General features: G+C 52.8%; 1 protein-coding gene across 1 annotated transcript in view; it reads right to left on the reverse strand.

Moving 5' to 3' along the window:
• Nucleotides 1–6,225, reverse strand: part of Tspan14 (tetraspanin 14) — a 57,348-nt gene extending 51,123 nt beyond the window's left edge. The window contains 1 exon segment of the mRNA XM_038349089.2: nt 6,115–6,225. The gene's annotated coding sequence lies outside the window, so the exon portion shown is untranslated.
• Between the last annotated feature and the right edge of the window lie 433 nt (nt 6,226–6,658).

Genomic DNA, 6,658 nt, shown 5'->3' on the forward strand with positions numbered 1-6,658 from the left:
GATCAGTAGGTCACCTGTACCAGGGACACAGCGATGACCAATGAAAGAGGGGACAGACAGAAAACCAGAGAGAAGTCTCCGCCTGGAGACGTGGAAGAACATGCAAATGAGAAAGGACAACTGGATAGACCCAGGGAGTGGAAGTGGAAGGGGGGCACGCTAGGACCCCTCTATTGTGCAGACCCCAGGAATGGAAGGGCCAAACTAATGTTCTCTCTATTGTGTGGACCCAGGGAATGGAAGGCTTCGCCTATGGCCCCTCCATTGTGCAGACCAGGGAATGGAAGGGACCCACCCATGGCCCCTCCAGGACCCAGAGCAGAGAAAAAGAAAAGAGAAAGTCCTAAGGCTGGCAGGGGCTGCAGAGTGGTCCACTGGTTTGTGTCGGACTGGGGACAGCACAAGACAGAAGCCCCCTCTGCAGCTGTAGAGGATTTCAGAAGAGAGAATGCCCGTGATCAGATAGCCAATAGACACAGAAGCCCAAAGTTTGGAGATGGGGTCTGCAGAGACACGAGGTCCTGTTGCAGAGGGGAAGGAGACTGAGACACAAGGAACCAGTACACACTGCAACAACAAGACTAAGATTTCAATGGTGACCACCTTTAGTTCTGGAGCCTTACTGGCAGTGTCAGAGGGAATGGTACTGGTCAGGAAACCCCCATAGGAGAAAATGTTACTCCTGAGAAACAAACGTGGGTGATCATGAGCCTAGCCAGTGTAAAAGAACTCACAAAACGGAACAAAGGATACTGAAAGGATTCAGGCCTTCACCAAACTTTAGCCAAGTGCTCTGAACTCTCTGTTCAATCAGTTCTGTCCAATCTTGGATTTGTGGGGGCCCATTCTCGCATGAATCCTGCTAAGTCAATTTATCCCTCAATTTATTATCAAATTCCTCATCCTTCTTTATCCCCCACATAATATCTGGCCATTTGGCTTGCCTTGAGGAAGAATCCTATGAGGTCCATTCAGCTGAAAGTGTCTCCTACCCTCAAAAATTCTCTAGGATCCTGGCATACTGCTCCCTGACTGTAAGTTCTGACTTTCCTAGGGTTCTGGAATTGAGCCCAGTCCCTCTCCCCTACTTAAAAACCCTGTTGCAGCCATCTTGAATAGTTCACCTTACCATGTTAGCAAGTGCCAGAATCATTTTTTTCTTTAAACACGGAGTTCCTCAGTGTTCCAGGACTCAAGGCCCCTTCCCCTCACCCAGAGTATCACCAACACTTGGGTATAGATTTGGTCACCTCCTACAAGCCTCAGAAGACTGGTTCCACGAGGCCCAGGAGTACAGGCTGGTCAAGAAACAGAGAAGCCACGGAGAGGGGCATTTATGGCCAATGTGGGAAGCAAAGAATCAAAACTGGACATCACCAATATTGAGACTATACAGTGCCAATGCTGGGAGTCCCACCAGAGCATGAACAGTGCAGCGGGTTTGGGGCACTAAAGCTAAGGTAGGTATTATCCTTCTCACTCTGAACTTTGAAGGAGACCCTGCTGAGGACTCCCTGATCATGCTAAACCCGTTCCCCCACCACCACCAACCTCAGAAAGTGACAAAAGAGATTTATCTCAGGGGACACTCATTCCCTTCTAGTTGCTATAAGGACCCTGGTTGGATGTCAGAGCTACGACATCCTCAAAGTCCCTGTTTTTGAGTGTTTGTTGGGCTCTGTAACATACAGATCACAGACACATGGCTGGGGCACATAGCCAGAAAAAAAACCCAGAGAGAAGGTTTACCGAGCCTTTTGACCACTGACTCTTCCCCAAATCTTCCCCACCACCTCAGCTCTGCAAGATGACTGAGAACTCAAAGAGTCCTAGAGGACACCATTAGCTTATCTCCTACCAGTATGCCAACAGCCACTTTAGACATCTATTCTGGTCCTTACACACAGTATACAGACCAGGTAGACCCAAGAAGGAGTCTATCTGGCTGATAGATGTGGGCTCTGGCTGCTTAAAGAAGGAGGCAGAACAGATCCTAAGAGGTGAAAACGTCTACTCCAGTCTGTCCAAGCCCACTTACACTGATTACCAGACCTACTACTACCAAAGAGAAAACCCACAGCCCCACCCAGCCCCACCCAACCCTAAAGGGTGGAGGAAGCAGAGTTCCCAGAATCAGCTGTTGGTAAGCACTTGCTGAGAACTGCCCAAAAGATAGCAGCTGTCCCCAAACAGAGTCAGGTCCAACCCAGAAGCCTGAGACTGTGGTTCCTCAAACCTGAAGTGTGTACTGGATTCTCAGCAGCCAAGACAGGCAGGGCAGGTCTGATTTAGCTCCCCTCAAAGAGGAGAAAAGATACAACTCCAGTCTGGGTTGCACAGCTAGCAATGAGACATCAGCCAAAGGCTGGCCTCTTGACTGCCCGTCTGCAAGCTGGACTGCTGGGCATCTTCATGCTGAGCGGGCAGATGCATCAACTGTTGCACACAGGCCAGGTCCTGTCCTGAACCAAGGCAAGTACTTGCTCTGTCCAAATCAAAGCAGAGGGATGGAAGAAAGTGGCCAGGAGACCATGAAATCCAAAGTAACTTACAGCTGGAGGCGGCACTGCAGGAAAAGGCAAATCCAAATCGAGACGCCGCCCATTCACCAGGCCAAAGACTCTGAAAACAACCAAGTACAGCCTATTCTGGTCACCGGTGACCAGCCAGGAGCTGCAACAGGCCTTTATGTCTCCTGACATTGCACAGAGGGGAAACAGAGGCCCCGAAAAAGCAGTATCCATGCCTAAGAACCAATGGCAACCAACCTTCACAAAGAATAACCCAAGGTCTCCCCCACCTCTACTCATGACCCCAGGCCATGCAGAGAGAACACAAAGCAAAAACCGGTGTGGCTAGAGAAAAGCACCCAACAGGTCTCTATCCTGTCCTTCTGCAGAAGCTTCCCTCCAGTCACCCCAGCAAACTGGAGCTCTGCTCCACACGCACTGTCCTGAAAGCTTGGCCCCAGTCACATGGGCAATTCTTAGAGCATGGAAACGAAGGGCACCTCCACCTGCTTGGCTTCTAGGAAAAGTAACTTCACATCCAGGCAAAGATGGGAAGTGCAACGCGCTCAACAGTCACTGGCCACAAGAGAGGGCAAGCCAAACCTGCTTTCCTGGTGCCACAGGCCACAGCAGGATTATCTCTACGACACTACTAACAGCCAGCAGCAGGAAACAGGGATTGTCACCTCCATTCTAGCAGCCTCTAGGCTGGGACTTCCTGCTTTAGAAATAAGTGTAAGTGGAATTAGGTAATGAGAAAGGCAGGCGATCCAGTAGCTTCTGAAGGGTCAGAGGAAAGGACACACAGTCTTTAAAGACCGCTTCTCCATCCCTAGAGTTCAGTCATGTTTATTAAGCATCTACCTTTCAAACGGGCAACCCCAATCTTTAAAAAGCATTTCTTTGACTAGTTTACAAAAGCGTTCTTGGTGGCACAGAGACAAGAAACGAAACTAGGAACCAGAGCTTGAGGAGAAAACAAGTGACAGCCAAGTATAGGCTTCCTGCCATTCACTGTTTCTGACGTTCAACCCCAACCCCAACCCCCTCTGAAGGTGACTATGGATGTGTTTACTTGGTGCAGTCCAATGAAATGCCACTTCATTAGTGCCACATCTGCCACAAATGGGCAGAAACAATATGAGTCAAGACTCATCAGGCTATGTCTAAAAGTGGCTGGGGATATGAACTGGTCTACAATAATGGCAACATAAAGCAGGTAAGTGATGTGATGTAAATGTTGAAATGGGAAAAAAAAAAAAGACTTTGGTATTAACCACATTAAATCTCTACAGAAGAGATTGAACTCTCCAGCCATAATTGCAATGCTCTGGCCTGTAAGGCAGACACTACAAGGTCCGGGGCAAACCATATCAGGGATTTAGGGGTGGTGTGTCCTAACTAATCTTGGTAGAGAGTTGAGATACGTGGAAGCTGGGCCTTAAGGGAACCTGTACTGAAGGACTCAGTAGTTCCGCCTTGGGCCAGGCTTTCACACTATGTTTAAGCAACTCCAGGAGGAGGCATCTCTTAATGAGAGGCTCCAACTCTCAGGCAGAGACCACAAGGAATCACTCTGACCTTTCTGGGCCATAGTTTGCTCATTTGAAAATCAGGTAGTTACTGTTCTACCACACTGAGTTGTTTCAGGGATTAAACAATTAAAGGAAGGCTGAGACAGTGGCTTAATATAAGTCTCCATAACTACTAAGCCTTAACAAACTCACTATTATGCCATGTAAAAGCTGTACATTTGATCATAAGTTCACCAGATTTTAAACAAGCAAGAGTTCTGAGGACTGTCTACTGGCGTTTAGGTGTTTGTTGTAAAAAATAATTCTGTTTAACTCTCTGCTAAAGTTAAACAAGGTCAAATCCCAGGCCACATGTGGCCAGGTAAGTCCCCGGAAGTGGTTAAAGAACCCAGGGCTTCCCTGCACCCTGGCCTCTTTGTAATTTCACCTCATTTCTATAACCTGAAGGGCAGGCTCCTCCCCACCCACACAAGGCATGAGTTTCATCCTCCATCAGAAACACAGCAAGGGAGAAGCCCTCACCTGTTCTCAGAGACAAGCGAGCACAGTTGCCAGTTGCCCTAAAAAAGAGGGCAAGTGGGGAGGTCTTCCCAGGGCAGACAACCCTTCCCCTTTGGTGCCTTTTCTTCTTGGAAACAACCAAAACCTTTGGAAGATCAGTGGCTCAGATGGCTTGACTGAATGGAGCAACTAGGCCTAGGTCAAGCTCATATCAATAAACACCACTGACCACCTACTGGTCAGGAGGTATGAGCCCAGGAGTGTCCCGCTACAGCACAGGGCACCCCAGTCTCCGAAACACATTAGGTGGTCCAAAGAGGGTCCAAAAATGTAGAAAGGTTGCAGAATGTACAAATGTAGAAAGTAGGGCAGAAGAATTATGAATTCAAGGCAACCCTGGCTTACACAAGACCCTGACTCCAAAAAGAAAAACATTCTCAGAATAGGCTACAAGGCTTCGGGACAGCAGAAGTCTGCGCTTCTTTCTAAAGGTTCAGGAGCCCAGGAGTTTTGAAAGAAAGGGTGTCTCCTTGCAACCTCTAAGCTGTTAGAATGCGGGGCCCCAGATTTCCCCATAAAGAAGGAAGCACTCAGCAGCACCAACTTCTACTTAGAAGTCAGGGGGCTGTGTAGAAAACTGTCCAGTATTTGGCAGGCAACTGACCCACAATCACCACTCCTAGGGGCAACCTCCTAGAGAGCTGGGAACACCTGCTTACAGGCTCCAACCCAGCGTCCCGCACACACCTGCCAATACATCTCGATGTCCCACACACCACCGTACCTTATACAGCCATTAGTGTTCATCAAGGCTCTGCAACCAGCTCCAGGCAATCACTTGGCTTAAGACACTGAGTTTTGGGGAATACTGACCGCCTCTCACGGGAGAACGAGTTTCACTCCACTAGACAGCAGTTTCTGGGGTTCAGGGACCGATGTCCCCATTCGCACACTTTCCCCACCCTCTGCACGGCACGCCTAACAGGGAAGGAATGGGGGCTGCAACCTGGGCCGAAAGGTACAGCTAGAACCAAAACTTGTCCAAAGCTCGGGTTAGGTCAGGGATCGGGCTCTACTTTCAAACACAGCCTCTAGCGACCAGGACCGAGATGCCGGGGTCGCCACCTCCTCAAACTCCGGCAGGACAGCGTGGGACCCGGAGGCTGGGAGCACACTCAGGGTGAGTGGGGGCTGGGCGACCGTCCCCTCACCCGGGACCCGAGCTGAAGAAGGCGCCCTCCGCTGGGCTCACAGGTGAGGAGCGGCAGAGCCCAGGCGGCAGCAGGGTGCAGCCACACCTTCCGGGGCGCCCGCCGAGCCTCTCACTCCACACAGAGCCCGAGTTGGGCTCAGCGGGGTCCCGGCGGCGGCCTCCAGAGCTCGCGGGCGGTTTCAGCAGACAAAGCCCGCGCCGCCCGCGGGGCCACCCCCCGCCAGGCAAGGGAGTCCCGGGGCCGAGCAGGGACGCAGGGAGCAGCCGCCGCCGTCCCGAGGGGACGCTCACGAGGACCAGTCCGAGACAATAAGGACAGGCCCGATGCTGCAGCGGGGCCGCGCGCTCTACTTACCCGGGCGCGGCAGCGGCAGCGGTGGCGGCGGCGGCGGCACGGCCCGGTCGGCCGAGGAAGTTAGACCAAGTTCGGCAGCGCAGAGCGGGAGGGCGCGACTCGGGGCCGTCCGAGCGGGCGGGGGCGGGGCGCGGAGGGGCGGGGCCGCGGCAGAGAAAGAGGCGCCGCTTCCCTGCGCCGCTCTGCCGCCCCACGCGTCTGGCCCACCCGGGCCCCGCCCCCGACGCTTGCTCCGCCTACACAAGGCACCGCCCCATTGCTCGCTCCTCCCCCACGACCGGGCGGGGCTCCCGCCGCTCGCCCCGCCCCCTCGGCCATTAACCCGCACTCCCACCACCGACTACCCCTCCCACCTTGATCTCCCCGCCCTCCTCACGCCCCGCCCTGCCCCGCCCCTACTGCTCACCCCGCCCTGAAAGCTGCCTGCTTTGGGTAGTAGAGCAGATCTCTGGCCCGCCCCTTTGTCCGGCTCTGGGCGGTGCCCCAAACGGGATTTACCCGGATCCTCCCTCTCGGTGGCTCCGCGACGCTGGCGGAGCTTGGA

The sequence above is a fragment of the Arvicola amphibius genome, chromosome 12, assembly GCF_903992535.2.
Source record: "Arvicola amphibius chromosome 12, mArvAmp1.2, whole genome shotgun sequence".
NCBI lineage: Eukaryota > Metazoa > Chordata > Mammalia > Rodentia > Cricetidae > Arvicola > Arvicola amphibius.